Source organism: Pan troglodytes, chromosome 7, assembly GCF_028858775.2.
Source record: "Pan troglodytes isolate AG18354 chromosome 7, NHGRI_mPanTro3-v2.0_pri, whole genome shotgun sequence".
NCBI classification, from domain to species: Eukaryota; Metazoa; Chordata; class Mammalia; order Primates; family Hominidae; genus Pan; species Pan troglodytes.
In genome coordinates this window covers 15924132-15948458 of record NC_072405.2, presented here as the reverse complement: position 1 = coordinate 15948458, position 24327 = coordinate 15924132, and the positions used below count along the sequence as shown (strand labels likewise).

General features: G+C 44.1%; 1 long non-coding RNA gene across 1 annotated transcript in view; it reads right to left on the bottom strand.

Moving 5' to 3' along the window:
• Positions 1-2878: 2878 nt before the first annotated feature.
• The window catches only part of LOC129135638 (uncharacterized), a 52712-nt gene continuing 31263 nt past the window's right edge, over positions 2879-24327 (bottom strand). Inside the window, exons 3-4 of the long non-coding RNA XR_008536614.2 lie at positions 4489-4630; positions 2879-3195 (exon numbers count right to left, since the gene is read on the bottom strand). This is a non-coding gene — a long non-coding RNA (uncharacterized LOC129135638). The remainder of the gene's footprint in view (positions 3196-4488; positions 4631-24327) is intronic.

Below are 24327 nucleotides of genomic sequence, written 5' to 3'. Positions count from 1 at the left end.
TTATCCAGCCTCTGTGATCTCTGTGTCCCAGGCTGTTCTTGTTACCTGCCAGTCTGTGCCAGAATGGTTACTTCCTGATATCAGTGTCATTATTATTAATTGCAGAAAATACCTGCCTCTTGGCCTTGGATTTTAGAAACAGGCTGCATCTGCTGTGGTTACAGAAGAGTGCCTACTTTCCTTTCAGTGCTCTCCGCTGAATGCCCAGTTGTCAATAATTTACCATTTCAGGGCTGGCTTTTTCTTCTACATGATTGTGGCTTTGTGTCTCTCTCTGAGTACCTCTGCCTGTGAGCTCTGTGTTCCCCAAACTTCCTAAAAGAAGACTGGGGACGTTATCAGCTTGCTCCTTTTGACAGGAATAGCAATTTGCAAATCCAAATGGAAATTGTTTCTCTTCCCCAACACAGCGAAAACTCTCTCTGTAGTGTTAGAACACATTTGGTAAATGTGCCCCTGACCACAGTCAGTTCTTCTTGCAGCCTGACTCTGGTATAGCAGTGTAATTGTATGAAAGACTCAATTAAAACCATGCAAGTTTCAAGGATACATGATCCTAGATAATCAATCCTATTTTTGCCATAACATACCTTTTACTTTCTAGGAATTGGCAGAGGGTTGGTTACTGTAGGCAGAATCTGTAATTAGTAATCAAATATATTTAAATGACAGAATCTATTCCAGTAGAATGTTTTACCCCAACTTGCTTTAGATCTAGATATAATATCTAGATATGAGGAACCTGATTACAATCCTGTATGGGGTGTTTGGACCCTGGATCTATAAAACAGCACTTCTATCAAACTATATGTGACAGACCCTTATGTAAACTTAAAACAGTTGTTTCTATGAATCAGTAATTAGTATTTGTTCTCAGCTAAAACATTTTGAGGCTAGGTGCGGTGGCTCACGCCTGTAATCCCAGCACTTTGGGAGGCCAAGGCAGGCAGATCACGAGGTCAGGAGTTCGAGACCAGCCTGACCAACATGGTGAAACCCCGTCTCTACTAAAAATACAAAAATTAGCTGGGCTTGGTGGCGTGTGCCTGTAATCCCAGCTACTTAGGAGGCTGAGGCAGGAGAATCACTTGAACGTGGGAGGTGGAGGTTGCAGTGAGCCGAGATCCTGCCACTGCACTCCGGCCTGGGCGACAGAGCAAGACTCTGTCTCAAAAAAAAAAAAAAAAAAAAAAAATTGAAATGTATTTCCAGGTGGAAACAACCTAAATGTTCATATCATTGGAAAATTTTTGCATGAATGGATAAACAGAATGTGGTAGATACATATTGTGGAACATTATTCAACCTTAAAAAGGAAGGAAATTCTGAGCCATGCTATAACATGGGGAAACCTTAAGGACATTAAGTGAAATAAGCCAGTCACAAAATGACAACTACCATATGAGATACTTAGAGTAGTCAAATTTTTACATAGAGAAAGTAGGCCAGGCACAGTGGCTCAATACCTGTAATCCCAGCACTTTGGGAGGCTGAGGTGGACAGATTGCTTGAGCTCAGGAGTTCAAGGCCAGCCTGGGCAACATGGTAAAACCCCATCTTCACAAAAACACACAAAAATTAGCCAGGCATGGTGGCACATCCCTGTGGTCCCAGTTACTGAGGCTGAGGTGGGAGGATTGCTTGAGCCTGAGAGTCAGAGGTTGCAGTGAGCTGACATCCTGCCACTACACTCCAGCCTGGAGGCCAGAGCGAGACCCCGTCTCAAAAAAAAATTAAAAAAGAAAGAAAGTAGAATGGTGGTTGCCAAGGGCCAGGCACGGTGGCTCACACCTGTAATTCCATCACTTCGGGAGGCCGAGGGGGGTGGATCGCCTGGGGTCAGGAGTTCAAGACCAGCCTGGCCAACATAGTGAAACCCCATATCTACTAAGAAATTACAAAAATTAGCCAGGTTTGGTGGCGAGCACCTGTAATCCCCACTATTCAGGAGGCTGAGGCAGGAGACTCTCTTCAGTCTGGGAGGCAGAGATTGCAGTGAACCAAGACCATGCCACTAAACTTCAGCCTGGGTGACAGAGCAAGACTCCATCTCAAAAAAAAAAAAAAAAAAAAAAAAAAAGGAATGGTGGTTGTCAGGGGTTGTAGGGAAGGAAAGAAAATGAGTTATTGTTAAGAAATACCAAGTTTCAGTTTGGGTAGATGAAAAAAGTTCTAGAGACACTGGGGGGTGATGATTGCACAACCACATGAATGTACCTAGTGCCACTGAACTGTACGCTTAGAAATGGTTAAAATGGTGGATTTTATGTTATATGTATTTACCACAAGTTTTTAAACGTGATATAAAAAAGTTCATTTCCAAGTGAGGATTTTTAATATTTCCTAAAATATCTGACTCTGTGGTTAAAATGGCTTCCAAATGACACAGATTAGTTCTCCTGTGATCTTAACAATATATACAGAATACCCAGAATCTCACACACTTGAGAATATGGTGACATCCAGCTGCAAAGATTTCAAAGTTCAGAGCAACAAACCACTAGGGCTTTTTCTTGGTTTTCTGGACAACGCACCTAAAAGGCTTTTCTGTTCTTCAAAATCCTAAAAGGAATGTCTTGTAGTTCTACTCACAGGGGAAGTAGATAGGCTAAGAAGGCAAATGCACGGCAAATCATTCTCCATGACAAATCACAATGAACACTCTGCTTTGCTTTGCTGCTGCAGCCAATGACCCCGGAAGCAGTGTTGTTCACCATTGCGCCTCCCAGGGCTCCTCCACCTGGTGCCTCCCTCACCCTGTCTGTGGCTCTCCTGCCTAGACATGTCCTGTCCACTGAACTGAATTGGAGGAAGGAAATGTTTGTCATTAGGAACCAATTACTCAAAGATACAAAGTATATATGTACATACATTTTCCTTTTTTTTTTCATTTTTCTAACTTTTATTTTAAGTTCAGGGGTATATGTGCAGGTTTGTTACATAGGTAATAAATTTGTATCATGGGGGTTCATTGTGCAGATGATGTTGTCACCCAGGTATTAAGGCCAGTACCCATTAGTTATTTTTCCTGATCTTCTCCCTCCTCCCACCCTCCTCCCTCCTATAGGCCCCAGTGTGTGTCGTTTCTGTTCTCATTTTCAAAGAGAGATCTCTGAAGGCCTCACATTACCTGTTCCAGATAACTTTTGACAACAGCAGCTTCAAATAAGGTAAATATTCATCACCACATACAAGCTGAAACGAAAATAAGTCATCATTGGAATCCTAATGAAAATAAGTCCTTAAAACAATCCTTCTTTTCTTTTTTCGGGAACTCTGTGGATGGCTATGCATTTGGTTCCTTTTCTCATGTCTGACTCTGTTTCTGGGGGTGTCATGTGGCAAAAAATAAAATAAAACTAAAAATAAAAACATTTTAAAAAGGAGGAGGATGGGCTTTTAAGCCAGAGAGAGAGAGATCCCATTCCTGGCCCTCCCGTGTGCCAATTGAGCAGCTCTGGCTCTCCGGACGCCCCAAGCTGTCTATCTGAAGATGGTAACACAGGCATCCATGCTGCAAGATTGTAGCAAGGATTAGAAATTATGGATGAACAGCATTTGAAGCAGTGTGCAATAAATTATGTCAATGATCCTGATGTCTGCATCGCAAAGACAGTGGCGTATGTCTCACACCAATACCTTTACACTGCTCAGCGCAACCACACCTCCCTCACCATCCCCCAGGAAAAGGTGCTCTGCTCAGAGTCCCGGGAGACAGCACACCCAAGGTGGCCCAGATTCTTTCTCCTTAAACTATTGCCTGTTTTATCAGTGTGGAAAACTGGGCAAATAGCACAATCACAGTAAGAGTCTCCCCATCCGTAAATGTTGCATCAGGCCAGGTACAGTGGCTCACACCTGTAATCCCAGCACTTTGGGAGGCCGAGGCAAGTGGATTGCTTGAGCTCAGGAGTTCAAGACCAGCCTGGGCAATGTGGCAAAACTCTGCCTCTACTAAAACTACAAAAAATTAGCCGGGTGTGGTGGTGCATGCCTGTAGCCCCTGCTATTCAGGAGGCTGAGGTGGGAGAATAGCTTGAGCCTGGAAGGCTGAGATTGCAGTGAACTGAGGTTGTAGCAGTGCACTCCAGTCTTGCGACAGAGACCCTGTCTCTAAATAAATAAATAAATGCTGCATCAGGCCTCAATGCTTGAGACCTAAATCTGACTTATATCTGTTTTGGCCAAATTCCATGCTGATCCTCTAGAGACAGCACCCAAGCCACAGGACTGCTTAGTATTTTCTCCGCACCGCCATGGTTCCTCACTGCTGTGGTTCTCTTTCTTCTTCCCATTTCCCACTATTGTTCTGTTTCCTTTCATATAGACTATTCCAGAAATATGAACATTAAAGCTTAAGAACAGAGTTCAGCCTGTAATCTCAGCACTTTGGGAGGCCAAGGTGGGTGGATCACTTGAGGCCAGGAGTTTTAGGTGAGCCTGGACAACATGGAGAAACCTCGTCTCTACTAAAAATACAAAAATTACCCAGGCATGGTGGTGCAAGCCTGTAATCCCAGCTATTCAGGAGGCTGAGGCAGGAGAATTGCTTAAACTCAGGAGGCAGAGATTGCAGTGAGCTGAGATCGCGCCATTGCACTCCAGCCTGGGCAACAGAATGAGACTCCATCTAAAAAAAAAAAAAAAAAAGAACAGAGTTCAGTTCTTATTTAATACAACTCATTCTTCATCAAAGGAAATGCTTATGCATATTCAGAGAAGAATAACAAATATGGTCTGTCGTGTCTTCCAGAACTTGGTATCTTCCTCCTTTACCATTGGTGCTACCACCGAGGGACACGAATGCATGCTAATCACAGATACTTAGTCAACTCATCTTTCTGCCTCGCCTTGCCCTATCTCAGGGAGCCTTCTCTCAGTGTCCCTGCAAGTGACCTTATCCCCTCAACCACAGCTGGTTGGATCAGGGATGACTACCTGATCCAAGCTGGGCCAATCGGATTCTTTTTTAAGAAGTGATTATTGAAATACAGGAGTTCTAGCTGGCCTCCTGGGAGTACTTAAGCTGGAAACTGATCAAAACTGGGAAGACTACATCAGGTCCACATGGAAGTAGAACTGAGAAATGGAGTCTGCAGAAAGCAAAAATGAAGCAGATAGCCAGAGAGAAGCAGATGAGAATATGCACAGGTCAGAGAGAGAGGGAGAGAGAGAGTGGAGAGAAAGTCTTCCTGTCTGAGGGCTTTCTAATTGCTGGTTCCAGCCATTCCTAAGACCCAGAAATGTATCCTTGGGTTCTTTGAGAGACACTGGTATCCTTCTGATGTCTTTCTCTTTTTGCTTAAATTAATGTGAATGGAGTTAATTTAAGTTAACTCCGTTAACTTTGGAATTAATGTTCCTTGAAAGCAAAGAGTCCCTGTAACAATGCTTCTTATCTTAGCTACTCACCCAATTGGGTGATGCCATCACCATCGCCACCAGCAATCACAATGGAACCCATTCCTCTTGAGTGCAGGGAGTTGGGAGCCAGCACCCCTTAGACAGCAGAGCCAAATGCCAAAAGCGCATCATACTAGCTTGTAGTAGCATTTGTTAGCCAAATGGTGTGCTGGCAAATGTCTAACAACCAACTCACCTGGAGAAAAAAAAAACCGAGTTTGAAAGATTTGCCAATTTCCATGGTGTAAATAGCCCCACCATTGCCACTTCTAATGTTATATTGCTGAACACAGACTTTGGAAAAGATACTCACAGTGGACTCTTGGGGGTCAGGACAAGTGGCTATCTAGCCTACATTTTCTGATTTAGAAATACTTCCTGGCTCCCTTTTATGACTTGGTTCTTGTCATCTCACTCTTGGGTTAATGCTTTAGAGTGTTATTAGCTCTATGTCTTTTATTCTGAACCAATTTAAATCTCTTTTGGAGAAGGCATAGGAAAATCATTTTTAAAATACAGCCTCATTCTTCTCTGAGAACCATAGTTTTATGCCCTCTCAAACTCTAAGAGAATAATAATAATACTGAACACTCATATAGCAATTCACAGTGTCTAAATTATCTCAATGGCATGCTATGGTGGCTAGAACATAACTTTGCCATCACACTGACCTACTTTGAATCCCTGCATAAAGGATGCATTTGGTAAATGTTAGATTTCCTTTCACACATAACGACTCATTTGCTCCAAGTATTCATCCAGCCTCAGTGTTGATCTTGTGCATGACAGCCAAAATCAGAAAAGACTCCTAAACAAAGGCTACAACTTTCTCAAGGGATCAGTTGTCCCTTTTAGAAAGGCAGAGCTGACTCTTTAGCTGAGGCTGGAGGCAGAACACACCTGAGTCCAGTTTTAAGAAACCTCACACACTCCCTTTCAGAGACCAGAAGGAAAGCTGGACCCCAATGCTGCACTTCTTGTGTTCTACTTTGAACTGAGTTTTTGTCCTCTGGTTCTGCTTGCAAGAGACAAATGAGACAAGAATTCATGGGAATCATCTCCCTCTGTAGACTGCCAAAGATGCACATCACCCTAGCAACCGCAGAGGGAGAAATGCCCTTTGCTGGTGTGCAGTGGGGGTGTCTCAGTGGTTCTCCTGTTAGGTTTCAGCTTCAGCTCAAACCATTTCCAGTTTTACCTTTCCAGTGATTTGATAACAAACACTGGAGCATGAACCAACTTGACCCATCATTCCTTCAACTCCCCTCACTCTTGACTATCCGCTACCCCTGGTTTGGAAGAAACCTAAATGTCCCAGGCCCCATTAGTCTCTGGGTCTTTGAGAACCAAGGAGGTAACTTTCCCATGAGCAAATGGCTCCCCAAACCCTGCCTGGAGAGCTTTCAAGTCAAGACAAAGACTTTATCTCATAGCTTCTTCAGTAGGGTCTTGTGTTTTGGACAACAGTTTTGAAAATCCTTAGCAACACATTTCTTTAAGTGGAATCTCATATCAAAGTCCTAAAAGAGATTAAAAAAAAAAAAGTAGAGCTGTTTCTTTATGGCCTTTTAAGTCTTTTTTTCAGATCTCAAAAAAATTAGAAGTTGAATTAGAAATTGAAACTGGTTGAATTGCAGTGAGGGCCCCAAGAGACTCCTGCAGACCTGAGCCCTGGACTCTCGCTTATTGAAAAGCCCTTAACACATGGCAGGGAAACCCTAGGGCTCCTAGGGCTCAGTTTGAAAACCACTGCACTAGGAAGCTCTTTCTCTGCCTGTGTGCAGGATCAGGAGCATCCAAAGTGAGTTGACAGCTGGGGGCAAGGAAACCGGTTAGTAGTTTGCTACAGTTGATCAAATGAATGTTAAAAAGACCTGAACTACCTACAGGTCTTTTTAGGGGGAGACATTCCAGGGACAGAGTAACTAGGACTGGGCAACTAACTGGATGTGAGAGTCACAAGAGAGGACAAAGATGCCTCTGATTTTTCAAGCTTGTGTGACTGCGAAAATTATGGTAGAAATTCAGTAGAAATGGCACTCAGGAAGAGAAGGAAATAATCCATTTGGTTTGGGGCATGCCATGTATTTTGTCTGGACTAGTTTAGCTTCTCTCTTTGAAACATCCTGGGAGCACTTCTATCCTAGATTGAGAAGGTGACCGGTCCACAAGTTCCCGTAGGAAACCAGGAGGGAGCAATGGCCCCATCATGCCTCCTGGGCAAACATGCATAAGACACAAAGCACAAAAATATATGCCAGTTGCAAGGGAATAGGACTCCAGGCTGTGAAGTCTATTTACCCCAAAGTCATGGACAAATGGTCAAGATCAAGCTTCTAAATAAAAATGTGTTCTCTCTCCAGGCTCAGCCCTTCTGAGGACATGAGCTGGCAGCATTGCTCTCAGCCAGAATGCTGTCAGATCAGATAGTTGACAAATGTTTGCTCAGAGCCTGCTATGTTGGGGTTAGCCTAGAGAGGTGAGATTACTGGCTGTCCTCAGGATTCAAGCAGCCTAAGCACACAGATGGGGTCACCCAGACCACGGTTTATTCTCCAGAGTGAGTTCATTTGTTTATCTCAGAGTGATCCACAAATAGTGACTTCATGCAGTTATGACCAGGGCTTCTCTGTGCTCCATGACCCAGGCTGGATACACTTGGCTGTCACAGTTAGAAAGCTGTCACAGGAAGATCTTCTAGTGCCAATCTCCTTTCTCCCTCTGTTTGCCACTGGATCACCAGAGAAGGCAGATGGTGCCCTGCAAACACATCCAGAAACCAGGCAAATGTGACTCACGTTGATAATGGAAATCCAGCAGTGGGCACACCGTCGCATGGGAATAACCGCTGCAATGAGATCCCGCAGGGAGGTGGGAGAGGCAAACTTCAGGTCAACTCAAAGAAGAACGACCTTGATGGTTGAGAGCACAGCCTGCAGAGTCAGTCTGCCTGGGCTTGAGTCCTTCCTCCCTCCACCAGTTACTGGCTGTGAAACCTCTCTGTGCCTTAGTTTCTACGTCTTTCAGAAGGGAATAATGATTAATACCTCCTAAGCTGGATATAAGCATAAAGAGAGATAAGCCACATAGAGATTTCAGCACAGCAGTGTCCACATACCCAATACGTGGTGATCATTCTTAAGTCCCATTCCACAAAGGAGTGGGATGCACCAGGGGTAGGAGGTGCCCTATCATGTGGTTTTCCACCCAGCATTTGGACACCTTTGTCAATAAATGATGCAGAGAGATTTCAGTGTGGGTGGGGAGCTGACTCTTTTGCTTACTCTGAAGTCACTTTCACAGCTGAGACTGAAATATGGAGTCCAGACATAGCCTTTCTTCGTGAGCGCCTGCATCACCCCATGTTCATGCTGCCAGCATTCACAGGACACCTACTCCGCCCAAAGCATCATGCACTGTGTCAACAGTCGAGGAATTTTAACCCCAAAGACAAGGCAAGCTTGTGTACAGCCAGTCACTGTAGCCCTGGCTCTAAAGACCCCAGGAGAAGGACGCAGACCAGGCTACGTGCACTAATCAAACGAGGACTTGTTTTCTATTTCTGCCTTTGGGATTATCTAAGGGATTGGCAGGTCTGTAAATCGCTCCAAGCTGCTTGACCACGCAGACACCAGACCTGCTACCGAAAACACCCTGCCAAGCATGATGCTGTTTATCAAAACAAGGTCTTCAAAAATATTTTCTCTCAATTTCCACTCGATTTCCTAATCAAGAAATAGATAATCCCAGGAGAAAATCAGCTTGCATTTCTCTTCTTCTTTCTGTCTGTCTCTCAGCCTCTCTGTCTCACTCTGCCTCCTTCTCTCCCTCCTTTCTTTCCCTCTCTCCCCACCCCCTCTAGCTTTTATCATTTTAAGCTGTATGCGTGCCATTCTTCAGGGGATTAAAGTCAAATTTAGTCTTCTGCAATTGTTATTACCTACCCCTCGGCTTATGAGATGCATTTGCCTGCATTTGTAATGCATCAATAACTTCCACTCTCCTCCACTTGTAAACAATGCATTATATTAAATAGCCTGTGTGTAGCCTTGTATTGAAACAGACGATAAATTAGGACTTCCAGTTCTTGGTTTTTACTGATTCCTAAACCTGCCAGTTACGTGCCTGTCCGCCCCACTGAACATTCTCTCTAAAGCTGAGAATGCACAAAGCCCTTGTTCACCGTTCCTCCTGTCTCCATCACTGCTGCCGGCTGTCAGTTTCACACCACCAAGCAGATTGTAATTGGCAGGATGAGGTGCAGAAATAGTGAATGGTTTGAATACGTGGTTCTCACCATACACACATGCACACACTCACAAAATCCAAAATTTCCCTCTCTCTCTCTCTCTCTCTCACACACACACAGACGCACGTCTTTCTGACTTACAATGTTCTGCAAATTTAGCGACTTGATTTGTGAAGCTTCTAATCAGAATCCACAAGGGCTGCCCTCGTTTTCTAGCCCATGGATTGGAAGCAAGCAGAGAAAGGAAACACAATGCAATCAACACCCAGTCCCATTCTAACACAGCCAGGCCTTCCCGGTCCTGGACGGATGTTGCTTTGGGAATGTGCCCTGCTGGGAGCCAGCCCTTATGTTTTGTCAGGAAGCTTCTCTGGGATCTGAAATCTGCAAACTTCTCAAGAACTGTAATCACCCTGTCCAGCCTTGAGTGAGGTCCCGGAGCAAAGAGCAAAAACTCTGGAAAGAGGAATCTAGCTCAAAGAATCTTGCATCGTTTATACAGATCTTTCCCCTCAGAGCAATGAAAACTCAGCATCAATCTTTCCAGTCGGTGTATTCCATCATCTACCAGTCTTTTGCAAACTCAAATCTAGATGAATTGGATCATTTAAAGCAGCGTTTCTCAACCTGGGCACTATTGATGTTTTAATCCAGATCATTTAATTCTTCATCACAGGGGGGCTGCCCTGTGCACGGTAGGATGTTTGGCAGCATCCCTGGCCTCTATTTACTTAGATACCAGTAGTACCTCCTCCCAAGCGTGACAATCAAAAACATCTCCAGATATTGCCAAATGGTCCCCGCAGGGCAAAATCGCCTTGGTCGAGAACCACAGTGACAGTTATATTTAGTCTTGAAGTCTGCCCATCTTTACAGGATTTCACATCTAATAAAGGCCAGAGGGTTCCTCTAGTCCTGTGGTTCTCAGAATGTAGTCCCCAGACCAGCAGCATCAGCATCACCTAGGAACTTTTTGGAAATGCATTGAGCCCCACCCCAGATACATGTAGTCAGAAATTCCAGGGAGGGGGCCTGACAATCGGTGTTTTAATGAGCATCCTGGGTAATTCCAATGCAAGCTACAGTTCAAGAACCGCTTCGCTCCTCCAACCTCTCATTATTACAAATAGAAAAATCAAGACCCAGAGAGGTAAAGAGACTTCCCCAAAGTCACAGAGCTTTGTTTTTCTTTTCCTTTTCTTTTTTTTTTTTTATACACAGAGTCTTGCTCTGTAACCCAATGGCATGATCTCAGCTCACTGCAACCTCCACCTCCCAGGTTCAAGCTATTCTCCTGCCTCAGCCTCCTGGGTAACTGGGATTACAGGTGCATGCCACCACACCCAGCTAATTTTTTGTATTTTTTTAGTAGAGACAGGGTTTTACCGTGTTGGTCAGGCTGGTCTTGAACTCCTGACCTCAAGCGATCCACCTGTCTCAGCCTCCGAAAGTGCTGCGCTTACTGGCATGAGCCACCATGCCCAGCCTCCCAAAGTCACAGAGCTACTTTGAGAGGCAGACTGTCTACCACCTGAACCAAAGCACTTACCACTCAATCACTCTCCCGTGCACCACCCTGGACCACTTCCCCATCTCACGCTTCAGCCCTCTTGCCCCTTTTCTGAATTGCACTATTCTTTGTGCTTGTTTTCCTGATCTTTTACCCTTTGTGAGATATTGTGCACTAACTAGGCTGAGATTGAGTTTAGCAATCTCTGTTTATACTTCCTGCTAGCAGTGGAGCGCATGGCAGTGTGTACGGCAGTGAGCACAGGTCTGCGTGGCTGTTTTGTGGGTGATCTCTGTTTGTGTGTCTATGTGTGTGCCTTTATGGCTGTGGCCATATGCATGCATCCAAGCATGTGTGTGCATGTGTTAGTTTTCTTGGGCTGCCATAACAAAGTGCCACAGACTTACACAACAGAAAGGTATTGTCTCACAGTTCTGGAGGTTGGAGGTCTGAGATTAAAGTTTTGGGAGGTTTGGTTTCATCTGAGGCCCTCTTCTTGATGCCTCATCACGCACTCTGCCCTCTGTGCTGTGCCCCTGCCATCTCCTCTTCCCATAAGGTCACAGTCACATTGGAAGGGTCCATCCTAATGGTCTCATTTTGACTTTATCACCTCTTTAAAGTCCTTATTGCCAAATACAGTCACAGTACTGGGTGTTGGGAATTCAACATACAAATTCTAGGAGGACACAACCGAGCTCATAACAGTGCACAGAAAGGGGACATGAAAGTCAGAGGCTGTCTTTGAGCGGCCACGCTCCCCTCTCTGGCCCACATCTCCAAATGCAGGATCAGTAACCTGTGACCACCGCTGGCAGCTTGTCCCTTAATTTGAGGGCCAGTGGCAGGCATGAATCTTGTCAGGCAGATTTCAGGCAGGCAGAATCTGACATGTTCCTTCTTTCAGATCAAAAGACTATAAAACTCATCTCTTGGGGCTTTCTGGAAAACATAACATGTTAATCCAGGGTCACCAGACTGACTATTTTTGATGAAAATTCAAGCAGACTTTGTGATTATTTTCCCCCTACAGTTGTCAGAATTAAAAATAGTAATTTTCACATCAGGTGAGCAGAGCCTCTGACCCCCTAGTCTTGTATGAATATTACTAATTTAAAAACACATAGTAAAATAAATAGACTTTCTAATTCAGAAGCAGCTCTGAACTACTGGCTGATTTCAATCCTGATTTGAGTCCAATGTGGATGCATCTGAGTCACTGTAGAAATTGTGTATTTAGGAGGCAGAATGACCCAGGCTGCAAATGAATAACAGAGCTTAAGTAAGAACCCGGCAGTCCTGACTTCAACCCACAGGGTTATGTTCAGCCAGGTTTTGTCCATTTCAAATGGCACAACAGGATCTTCCTTGACAGATACCTTGGGGTCAGGGCAAGCCACTCCTCTGCCTTGGGTTCTAGTAGCAACTGAAAGCTAGGACACAGGCAGGAGGAGATCACCAGGCCATCCTTCCCCATCCAGCACTTGAGGTTCCATGAGCTCCTAGAAATGGGAGGACTTCAGTCCCTGATGAGGATTAGTCCACAGATCTGTGGGGAGAGTGCAATATACAGTCAGACCTGGAAACCTAAATAGCAGATTGGAACATATGAAATTGCCTTTTTTAAAGTCAAAATGGCCGGGTACAGTGGTTCACGCCTGTAATCCCAGCATTTTGGGAGGCTGAGGTGGGAGGATCGTCTGAGGAAAGGAGTTAGAGACCAGCCTGGCCAACATGGCGAAATCCCATCTCTACTGAAAATACAAAAATTGGCTGTGGTGGCGTGTGCCTATAATCTCAGCTACTCAGAAGGTTGAGGCAGGAGAATTGCTTGAACCCAGGAGGCGGAGGTTGCAGTGAGCCAAGATCACACCATTGCACTCCAGCCTGGGCAACAGAGCGAGTCTCCATCTCAAATACTACTACTACTGCTAATAATAATAATAATAAATAAAATAAAATAAATCAAAATGAGTAGAATGTTGGCAAGTTCATGTAGTTCAACTTATAACATTCATGGGTCTCCCTACAGCTGTCTTATGAACCCTCCATAGCCCCCGACACTTAGAGGACTCAAGGCACTGCTAAAGAGAGGAGAGGATGCAGGAGATAGCTTCAGAGAGCTCACAATCTAATTCAAGACTCAGAAAATCAGACCAGGCACCGTGGTTCACACCTGTAATCCCAACACTTTAGGAAGCCCAGGCAAGAGGATCACTTGAAGCCAAGAGTTCAAGACCAGCCTGGGCAAAATAGTAAGACCTCGTCTCTATAAAAAATAAAAAACTCATCAGGCATGGTGGTGCACACCTGTAGTCCCAGCTAGTTGGGAGGTTGAGGCAAGAGGATCAAATGCTTGAGCCCAGGAGTTTGAGGCTGCAGTGAGCTATGATTGCACCACTGCACTCCAGCCTGGGCGAAAGAGGAAGACCCTGTCTCTAAAAAACGAAAAAAAGACTCAGAAAATTAAGTTGGTTCTTGTGTTATTCCTGACTCAGAAAAATCAGAACTCAGTTCTGCAGTTCTCTAGTCTTTACACGGAAGATTCCTTAACACCAGAAACTACTGTATCTGTGAGCTGGTGGATGTCCACAAGCTGTTTGCTACCAGTTCATGAAAAGTAAGTCTAGAAATTGAAAATAATCATTGAAAAACACTTAAAACAATTTGACATCATAATTTTATTTCTGTTGGCTCTAACAGTAAAAAAACGGAGTTTGAATTCTGTATATCTGAGTTTTTATTGCGCTTTTCTTTCTTTTCTTTTCTTTTCTTTTTGGATGGAGTTTCACTCTTGTTACCCAGGCTGGAGTGCAGTGGTGTGATCTCTGCTCACTGCAACCTCTGCCTCCTGGGTTCAAGTGATTCTCGTGCTTCAGCCTCCCGAGTAGCTGATATTACAAGCACACGCCACCACACCTGGCTAATTTTTTGTATCTTTAGTAGAGACGGGGTTTCACCATGTTGGCCAGGCTGGTCCTGAACTCCCGACCTCATGTGCACCATCCGTCTCAGACTCCCAAAGTGCTGGGATTACAGGCGTGAGCCACTGCGCCCGGCCTATTTCACTTTTCTAATTATTCAATGTTATTCTACTTTAAAAATTATCAGTCCACAATGGATTAGAAATATTTTTTAAAGGTCTTTCACCACAGATACCTGAGAAGTAATGATCTGCAGGAAGGTAGATATCAGCTTAATATAAATAACAATAACTATTGTCATGATGTTTATTATGTACAGGTCCCATTATAAAGTCTTGCAACATAAACTCATTTACTTCTCACAGCAACTTTCAGGTAAGAACTATTATTACTCCAATCTCACAGATCAGGAAACTGAGTCACAGAGAGGAGAAATTACTTTGCTAGTATTGCACAACCAGTCAATCATAGGGCTGAGATGGGAATCCAGGCAGTTTGGCTCTTGAGTCCATGATGGTAACCTCTGCAATGAAACATATGCGATAACTTGATTCATATGTAAGTGGCAAAATATAAAGAAAATCAAGGAATGATTAACACCAGAACTTGGGAAGGGAGACATTTGTGGGAGGAAGGAAGGTAGGGGAGGTAACAGGAGGTGTGCGTGCCAGGCGTCAAAGGCCTGCTTGCATTCTATGCCTTAACATGGTGAGGAATATATACAGATGTTCGTTCTATAATGCTATCATCCTCCAACTGTACACACACATTTTACTCACTCTTTGATGTATATGATACGCCTCACAGTTTTAAAATTTTTTGGAAGGAGTAACTGGAGCTGTCAAACAATGGCAGCCACGGCCTCTGGAGAGGATGAGCGCCCCCTCATGGAGAGGACAAGAACAGCCATTCTCCTCCATCAGGCACAGGGCAGGTGCGAGGTAGAAGGACCTCAAAGTTTACTTCTATTCAGACTCTAAGCTTCTTCCTAAAGTCACATTCTAGAATTCACAGGAAGGAAGAAGTCCACATTACCTGAGACTTCGTAGCCACGCCTTTATAGAGTGATGCAGAATTAACATTTAAGGTTGACAGAAGTGCCCCACTTGAGAAAATATACCAGAGCACAGTTTACAGTGACAGAGGGTACTGAGGGAGTCCTTGGTATATTTCGAGAGCTTTCATTGTATGTGACTGGTACATTAATACTGATGCAGAAAAAAATGGGGGTCACTCCGGGAAACAGGTGATGCTACTTGCCTTGGAGGAGACTGCAGTAAAATGCATATTTGTGCCGCACAATAACTCTTTTTTTTTTTTTTTTTTTTTTGAGACTGGGTCTCACTCTGTCACCCAGGCTGGAGTGCAGTGGTGCGATCACAGCTCACTGCAGCTGCGACCTCCCTGGCTAATGCAATCCTCCCACCTCAGCCTCCCAAGTAGCTGGGACCCCAGGCCACCACACCAGGCTAATTTTTTAATTTTTTGTAGAGACAGGGTCTCACTATGTTGCCGAGGCTGGTCTTGAACTCCTTGGCTCAAGCAATCCTCCTGCCTCAGCCTCCCAAAGTGCTGGAATTATCGGCATGAGCCCCCATGCCTGGCCTAAGAGCTCCTCTTGATGTGTAGACAGCTAGTGTTGCTAAGGCAAGTCTGGGTGTGAAAGGTTCGAAGCATTTTGGGGTATCTCGACAACAGCTATGTGAGATGAAGACTTAGACCCCTAAACACGAAGAAAGCCAGGTTGATGCGCAAGGCAATTCAACAAGCATGTTCCTGAGAGGCTGTAGATCATTGGGTCCCACACCAAACCAGCTAAATCAGAATCTCTTCTGAGTCGAGCCTAGAAATCTGCATTTCTACAAATCGCATCGCCCACTCGCCCACTCTGTGCTTCTGATTGAGGTATTCTGGGACCATGGTAAGACAACCAGGTAAATTAGGAACAAAGATTTGTAATCACACAAACCTGGATCGAATATGGTTTCTGCACTTACTTGTTGCATGGTCTTGAACAAGTTATTTGACTTCACTGAGCCCTAGTAGTCCCATCTGTAAAACTGGGTGATGATATTACTTACTTCTCGGAATTACTGGGAAGATTTAATTAGAGATTGTATATAAAGTACAAGCACTTGGCTATAATAAGCACTCAAAATCTTTCACGATATTTATTTACTGTCATTTGTGAGTATCCATAATCTGGAAGACAACGTGGGGAAGAGGCAGAGGGAAGAATACCAAAAAAGAACAAACAGCCCCCTCCCTTCAAGGAAATTCTCTATAGTGGGGCTGCTTTTAAAGCTTTCCTAGGTCAGGAATGGTGGCTCACACCTGTAATCCCAAATTTTTGGGAGGCCAAGGTGGGAGCATCACTTGGGCCCTGGAATTCAAAACCAGCCTGGACAACATAGCAAGACCTGTCTCTCCAAAAAATAAAAAATGAACTGAGCGTAGTGGTGTGTGCTTGTAGTCCCAGCTACTTGGGAGGCTGAGGTAGGAGGATTGCTTGAGCCCAGGAGTTCAAGGCTGCAGTGAGCTATGCTCGTGCCACTGCAGCCTGGGTGACAGAGTAAGATCTTGTTGAACAAATAAAAATAAAAATAATAATAATAATAAAACTTTCTTATAAACTTATCAGGAAAATAAATTCTCAACTTTTTTCTAGGGTTATCAAGGCATTACCAGCCTGTGGTAAAGACATTTTAAACCTTTGATCTTATTTGGGAGACACCTTTATAGGTTGGAGGTGGGTGGGAAATCTACTGAGACCGTGTATAAGCCAGAAAACACCTCCTTTGAACCAGACTGGGGACTATGAGTGACATTAAACTATCGATTGACCATAAGTTTACCAGCCTATGCCCTGTTTATCCTACTGACCCCTTTGTGCCAATAGATTTAATGCCAGAAAGCACTACAGCCTTAGGTAATGTGCAACAGTGCTATTGGCCTCTGTTTGTCAAACTCCCTTTTATGGGACAGTGGCTCCCAGGAACCTATTCCCATCTATCTGCTCAGTAAGAGGAGAGCAGAGAAATCATGTCAGTCTCCTCTGACACACTTGGACCATGCTCTTGCAAAGCCCATCCCCTCTAAAGGGAAAATGAGCCCCCAGTGAAAGCACATCTGATTCTTCAAGTTTCTGTGAGCTAAGCATTTGTAAGTACTATTGATAATTCTCTGTGCCAATGAAGGAATATCAGTAGCAGCTTTATTTCAAAATGATAATTAATCCAGAAATTGCTACCTGGGGATAGCAAGTTCTAAGACTGCACAATTCTTCAAATAAATTACTCTATTCAAACTGACCCAGAGAAAGCTAAAAAGTTGTACACCTGCCCTAATCTGAACTCTTCCCACATCTGTGTCCATTCTAGAGCTAAGCAGCTGTGTCCATTCTAGAGATAAGCAGCAATCCAGGATTGATGGAAAGCCATCCAAAGCTGATTCTCCTTCTCTCTGATTTGAACCTGGTTGGGGTGATACACAAGGGTTTTAGTTCAAAAGACCTCTTAGTAAAATTAAACACTGCATAGAAGCATACCTGTACATAAGAGCTAGTGAATACATTGATGTAAGAATTTTATGACCTTGCTAATTATGTGGAGAAGAAATTTAAATCAAGATTTTTTAAGGAGGAACAATAGTTGGATAATCCATCATCAGATAAGTGGCAACTGATTAGTAGGAAAGAGTCATGATTGATAGTTATGATGCTTACCTTGGTAAGGTGGATCTCACTGGATCCTCTGGGTAGATATTTAAAATATTGATGCCAGATCCTATCCCCAGACCAATTACATCAGAATTCCTGGGGATAGGACCCAAGCACCAGTATTTTTAAAGATTCCCAAGTGGTTCTAATGGGCAGCTTGGTCTGAGAATGTTGCCTTTGCTAGCAGAGTTTACTTACCTGAAGCAGTAAATGCTGCTTTTAAAGTAGTTTGACTTTTTCCCTTTAGCACCAGGGGAATCAAGTTGATTAATTAACATTTTCCAAACAACAGCAATGAATTAACTGCTGCTAATGTTCAGGCCATGGAATTAGACGTGACTCCCATACATCAGACTCATCTCCCCAGATAGAAGCTTGAACATAGGTTTCCGAGAACGAGGGCTTAGCAAACAACAATCAGAGATAGATTGACCTTAGCTGAGCAAGCACTATGTAGGGAGCAAAAAGACAAAATTACAAGCTCATTTCCACACTCACTCAAATATGTATTCAGTGTATCAGGAACACGACTAGGAGCTGGAGGTCCTCAGATTATGAGAATATGACCAAGGCAGGAATTGAAAGTCTAATGGGGAGAACAAAAGGTAGACAAAACTTTCCAGCCATGCAACAGGTGATCAAGGTACACAGCAAGTACTTCCCTCCAAGGGGGAAGCACAGAGGCCTTGAGGTGACAGATGAGGCTTCCTGGAGGAGGAGATGTATGAGTCGATTCTAGCAGGGTGAGTGGAAATCTGCCAGGTCAATGGGGACTAACACACAGGCAAAGGCAGAGAAGAGCTTGAGCAGTTCTGGGAACAGCATGTGTCACAAATGACACTGGAAAGGCAGGCAGAGACTGATTATAAAGACCCTTGTATGTCACCGAAGGATTTTTACCTTAACCTTAAATGCAGATCATTTGAGTCCTGGAGTTCAAGACTAGCCTGGGCAACAAGGCAAATCCTCATCTCTAAAAAAAATACGAAATCATTAGCCAGATATGTTGGCACACACCTATAGTCCTAGCTACTCAGGAGGCTGAGGTGGGAGGATCACCAAGCCCAGAAGGTCGAGGATACAGTGAGCTGTGATTGTGCCACTGAATTCCAGCCTGGGTGATAGAGTAAGACCCTGTCTCATAAAATGTAAAATATAAATAAAGCAGGGAAGTGACATGATCAGATTCACATTTGGGATGACCACTCTCGCAATTTCGAGAGCCTTGCTACTCAAGGTGTGGTGCATAGACCAACATCATCGGTATCGCCCAGGAGCTTGTTGGAAATTCTAAAAACCTCAAGCCCTATTTCAAACATACTAAATCAGAATCTATATTTTAACAAGCTCCCCAGATGATTCACGTGCACATTAAAGTTTGAGACACACAGTTAAGAAAGGATAAATTTTCATGAGAAAGAGGTGAAACTTAAGGAAGATCATTAAGGAGACCATGGCAATAATTTGTTAAACCTTTTCTTTAAACAGTTCTTTAACAGTTACATATGGATGAGGACTCCATGTCCTCCAAAATACCCCATTGATAAGTGAAACATTTAAGCAATAATTGTACAGATAAGCTGAATTTTCTTCTTAAATTACCTTCATTTTCCACCAGATTAGCAAGAATCCCATAGACATAGCCATAGCGCGAGAACCACATGTCATGTGTACTGAACTATGCAATATGTATTGCAGAATTTCAGAGAGAGATTCAACAGAAGGGAGGGGAAGTCTCTTTGTCTAGTTTTAATGATAGGTTCAGGCATGAGGCCATAGTCTTTCCTTCTGTTATCCCAAAGCCCATGAGTGGTGTGGACACAGCCTTGATAATAGGGACCCAGAGACTGAGACTAAAGTCAAGTGTGAACTTTACAATTCCTGATTGTGTGTTCTGAGAGACAGAGAAAGAGATAGAGATCTGAAAAGAGAAATGGAAGAGGCTGTGTGTCTTGGGGTAGTCTTTAGTGAAGAAAATCCCCTCTCTCTGATCATGGACAATAGTATTGATGGGACCAAGCTGATTCTCTTTTTCATTAGAAAATAGGCTTCTCCTAGAAGTGAATCTTGAAGAATTTGAAAGAGGGAGTGTGGTCTACTAGGTAAGAAGTAGGAGGTTTAAAAAAACAAACAAGCAGTCTATAAATACATAGACTATAAATACATAGCACACATACACCTCATCTCCAACAATCAGCACGTTATTGAACAGGGTGTACAAATTGGACTTGGGTTAAATTAAATCTATTTTAAGCCCATTCTGGGAATTTGCTATTTAAAGAAATCCTTTGTAAAGTGGATAATCACCCACTAATGAAGCTTTTGTTAAATCTGGAGTTCTACGAAGCTAAAGTTCCCAAACTGACTGTGCTGGAAAGATCATCCCACAGATATCTGGTAGAGTACAACTTGTCTGTGTGCCAGAGAACCAACCTCTGCTGGGAAACCCACCTTCAAAAAGAAATGGAATCCTGTCCTTGCAGAAAATGAGTGATGGACAGGGAAAAGAACCCATAACGTGGTGACTAGAAGAGAGCCTGGGACCCAGGGGTCAAGTGGAGCAGTGGGAGCTGGTAAAGAAACAGCAGATGAGTTCGTTGGCAGCAAATGGGACAAAGACAGCAGAGAGAGTGAATGACCACAGAGGACAGGGAGATTATACTTGAATTATTACTAAAACCTTCTCTTATTTTCTTGTGACAGCATCTCTTACCAATACTAAATCCCTCTTGTCTCTAACCTCCGGATTTCTAAAGCCGATATCCAGAATGTTTCAAAATACATTAATCCAGTTGCCTTTGTGGCATCTGTGAGTTCTTAACTAACTAGAGAAACATTCTGGTTGGGTGCAATGTAATATACGAGTAATTTAGTGTTAATCGAGTGATCTTGCATATCTTGACTCTAAGCACCGAAAGGGGACAGCCTTCTCGCTGGCCTCCTTAGATCGCCCTCACAGAAAAGAGGGAGTTTAAATGAAAAACTGAAAGATGGGGGAAGTTTGGTAATTGGGAAAGGGAGATAGGAAAAGGCAATCAGAGTTAAAGCCAGAGGCATACCTACATAAGACCTTCTCTTTTAATTACCAAGCATAAGTCGTGGGCTCTCCAATGGAAAGACCTACCCAGACATAAGCCTGGAATGGGACCCCAAGAAAGGACCCAGGGTGAGGAGCTGAGGACTGAGCAGTTCCACTTCCCAATAGTGATCTAGGATCACCATATCCTCCTTAGCCACTCACACAGTCCATACACTGGACTCCCTCTGCCTACATCCCAAGACTGAATGAGAAGGAAATTGTTCATTCGTTCAATAAATATGTATTGAGCCCCAAATAATATTGGGGCAGGAGGTTTGAGAATTACTCCTTTGCCTTCACAAAGAGTTTGCATGGAATGAGAAGGAAATTGTTCATTCGTTCAATAAATATGTATTGAGCCCCAAATAATATTGGGGCAGGAGGTTTGAGAATTACTCCTTTGCCTTCATAAAGAGTTTGCATGGAGTGGGAAGATTATGAGAAAGGCTAAGAAATAGTTCTGTAGGTCAAAGAAAAGCAGGTCTCAATTTAAGTAAGTTGGATGTTAGAAAAAAGTTTAGTTGGGCCGGGCGCAGTGGCTCATGCCTGTAATCCCAACACTTTGGGAGGCCGAGGTGGGCAGATCACTTGAGGTCGGGAGTTCAAGACCAGCCTGGCCAACATGGTGAAACCCTGTCTCTACTAAAAGTACAAAAATTCGCTGGGTGTGGCGTACACGCCTGTAATGTGAGCTACTCAGGAGGCTGAGGCAGGAGAATTGCTTGAACCCGGAGGAGGAGGTTGCAGTGAGACGAAATTATGCCACTGCACTCCACCCTGGGCAACAGAGCTCACTCAATAAACAAAAAAAAAAAAAAAAATTTTGATCCCAGGGCTGTTAAACATTGCAGTGGGCTCCTTCTAAGGTCATAGAGATAGAGGGATTACCAAAGAAGCCTTCCTGAGTGATGTGTGATTTGGAGGACAGGATAAATACTTGGTAGCTTCCTCACAGGTGGAGGTGAACCAGATCAGAGCCCTTTTTCTGGGACTGTCATCTGCACAGCCCTCCTGCTGCATCTACCCCTCTTCACCTCACCAGGTCCTGCAGAAGAGAGAGGCTGGGAGGTCTCAGAAAGGTGGGAGATAGAGAAGCACTGGCCCAGGAAATCAAAAGAGAAATCAAGGGATCAAAAACTCCAGTAGATGGACCAGTGAAAGGGTCAGAAAGGGGTTAAGTAGAGTCGAAAGAAGCTCCATTTAGATTTCAACCAAGATCAGTACCAGCTATTTCTCAAAAGCTTTTAAGACAGCATGTAACTTAGCAACTGACCTATGTTTGTTTTTTGTTTTTGTTTTTACCCATGTCAGTTTCTCAGTAGTTACTATCAGCAACAACAACAACAAAAATGCTTGGAATTGTGCATTTACTGAGAGATGGGAAGCAAGGAATAAAAATTATGGGCTATGTCCTGTTTGGCAAGGTTGTGTCAAGACAGGACACCAAAAGAGATGAGCCAAACATCCAACCCTTGGGATTCTCAGAAGAAAAATTAAGGCCTGAAGTCTGCCCCTGAGTCCAGAAATGCTCTTAGGAGAGTACATCCCAGAAGAAGGCTCCGGTGGGACATTTCCTTGAGATGCTTCAGGAAAGAAGCACTTGCAGGTTTTACTTCTCACTTACCTAAAAATCAGCACCAAACTAGGCAAGTTGTCTACACAGACTCCTTTGTTGTATTCCACATTTCCCAGACAAGTCATCCCCCTGGACCAAAGAGACTAGGAGAGAGTTCAGACTCTTTTATAGCTCACTTGAACCGCAGCCCTCCATCCTCACCAGACTCAGCTCTCCCCTTAGTGAAGAATGTTTTGAAAGGCCATAGCCTATGAGCTCTCCCAATCGTCAGGGATGACTTTTCACTGGAATGATAGAAATAGCCACATTACTTGCAAATTACACACATGTACACACACACACACATACACACACACACACCCCTTGACCTCTTTGCTGTGCGGCAGGGTCAAGCAGCAGGAGTTCACTGTGGCTGTTGCAGGGACAGCTCCCCGGCTCCTCAATAGCTAGGTGGCATAATGTGCATATCAGCACCACACTGGCGGACAGCTCATAGCAGACCCATCCTTGCGCTTTTCCCAGAAATTTGTTCAAAACTCTCAGTCGGTCATGGGAGGGAAGCAAACTTCCTAATTGTCCGCTCAGCCACTCCTTTCACTATGCCTTGAGGCAGAGCAAAGAAGTTCTGTGACTCTAATCTTAAGGAGGGCTCTCACGCTTCCTTCCCCAAGGACAGCCACATACCTTTGAGAGAGTTAGGCGCCTCAAGGCGGGTGGTTACTGCACTGGTTTAGACCTCAGTGATGCCATGAGGAATTCAAGGCCTTTCTATCTTTCCACTGTGCCTTCATTTGCTAATGATTTTTGTCATCTAACAGTCTCAGGATAGCTGACCCTGCTCCAGATGCCACGTCCATATTTAGGAAAGACAGACAGATGGGAGAAGGGAAGTCATTCCAGCAACATCTGTCCATTTTATTAGTTCTTGAAATGCCCAGAGAGTTCCAATTGGGCCTCAGTGGTTAGTACTGTCAGAAGACCACTTCTAGCTGCAAAGGAAGCTGGGAGAGGGAATATTTAGTTTTCCCAGCTTTTGTAGTTAAAAGAGATGGCGGGGGCCTGGGGGTTTCATGTAATCATCTAATGCATCTGCCACAAACAAAAAACATCCCTGCTGTGAGGCTACTTCCTCACTGTAAAATGCAGTCATTCTAGCATTTATTTTGTAGGGATGGTGTGTTCTCTACACATGTGATTCTCATAGGATGCAGGACACACAGGCCCATAGATCCCAGGACAAGCGCTTAGAAGTCCCTAGGCACCTCAGGAGATGAGCAAACAAAACTCTGGGCCACAATGTGGTGCTAATGTCTATAAAGAACCTTTGAGGCTACAGCAAGGCACGTCAATATAAATGTCATCAAAAGTGTGAGTCCTTTCTATGGGCAGGAAGGAAGGAAGCAGGCAGGAAGCAGATCTGGGAAGGGCACCTTAGTGAAAAGGAATCAGGATCTTGCTTACCCACTAGGTATTATGAAGTATCCAAGTGAAATGCAGAGCCAATATTTTGGGGAGCAGACCATTAGGGGAGGAGGTTGGTGGGGGCAGATGCAATGCAGGGGGCTGTGATCTCACTGAGAAATCCAGGCATGGCCCATCCACCTGCATTTCACGGTGTGGAGAAAATGGCAGTCTGTCTTTGCAGACATCCAGCCCCAGTGCCCCTTTACATGGTGACATGCATAGCCACTGTGCCCTTTCCTGGCCAAAAAGTACTCTTCACTGAGAACCGTTTCTGAACAGCCTGCTTGTTGGTATAGCCAAAAAAATGAAGCTTCTTTATTCAGCCAACAGACTGAACTCACATCAACTTTCTACCAGGCACCGTGGGAGACACAGAGAAACCTGGAAGAACAGATACTGGCAGA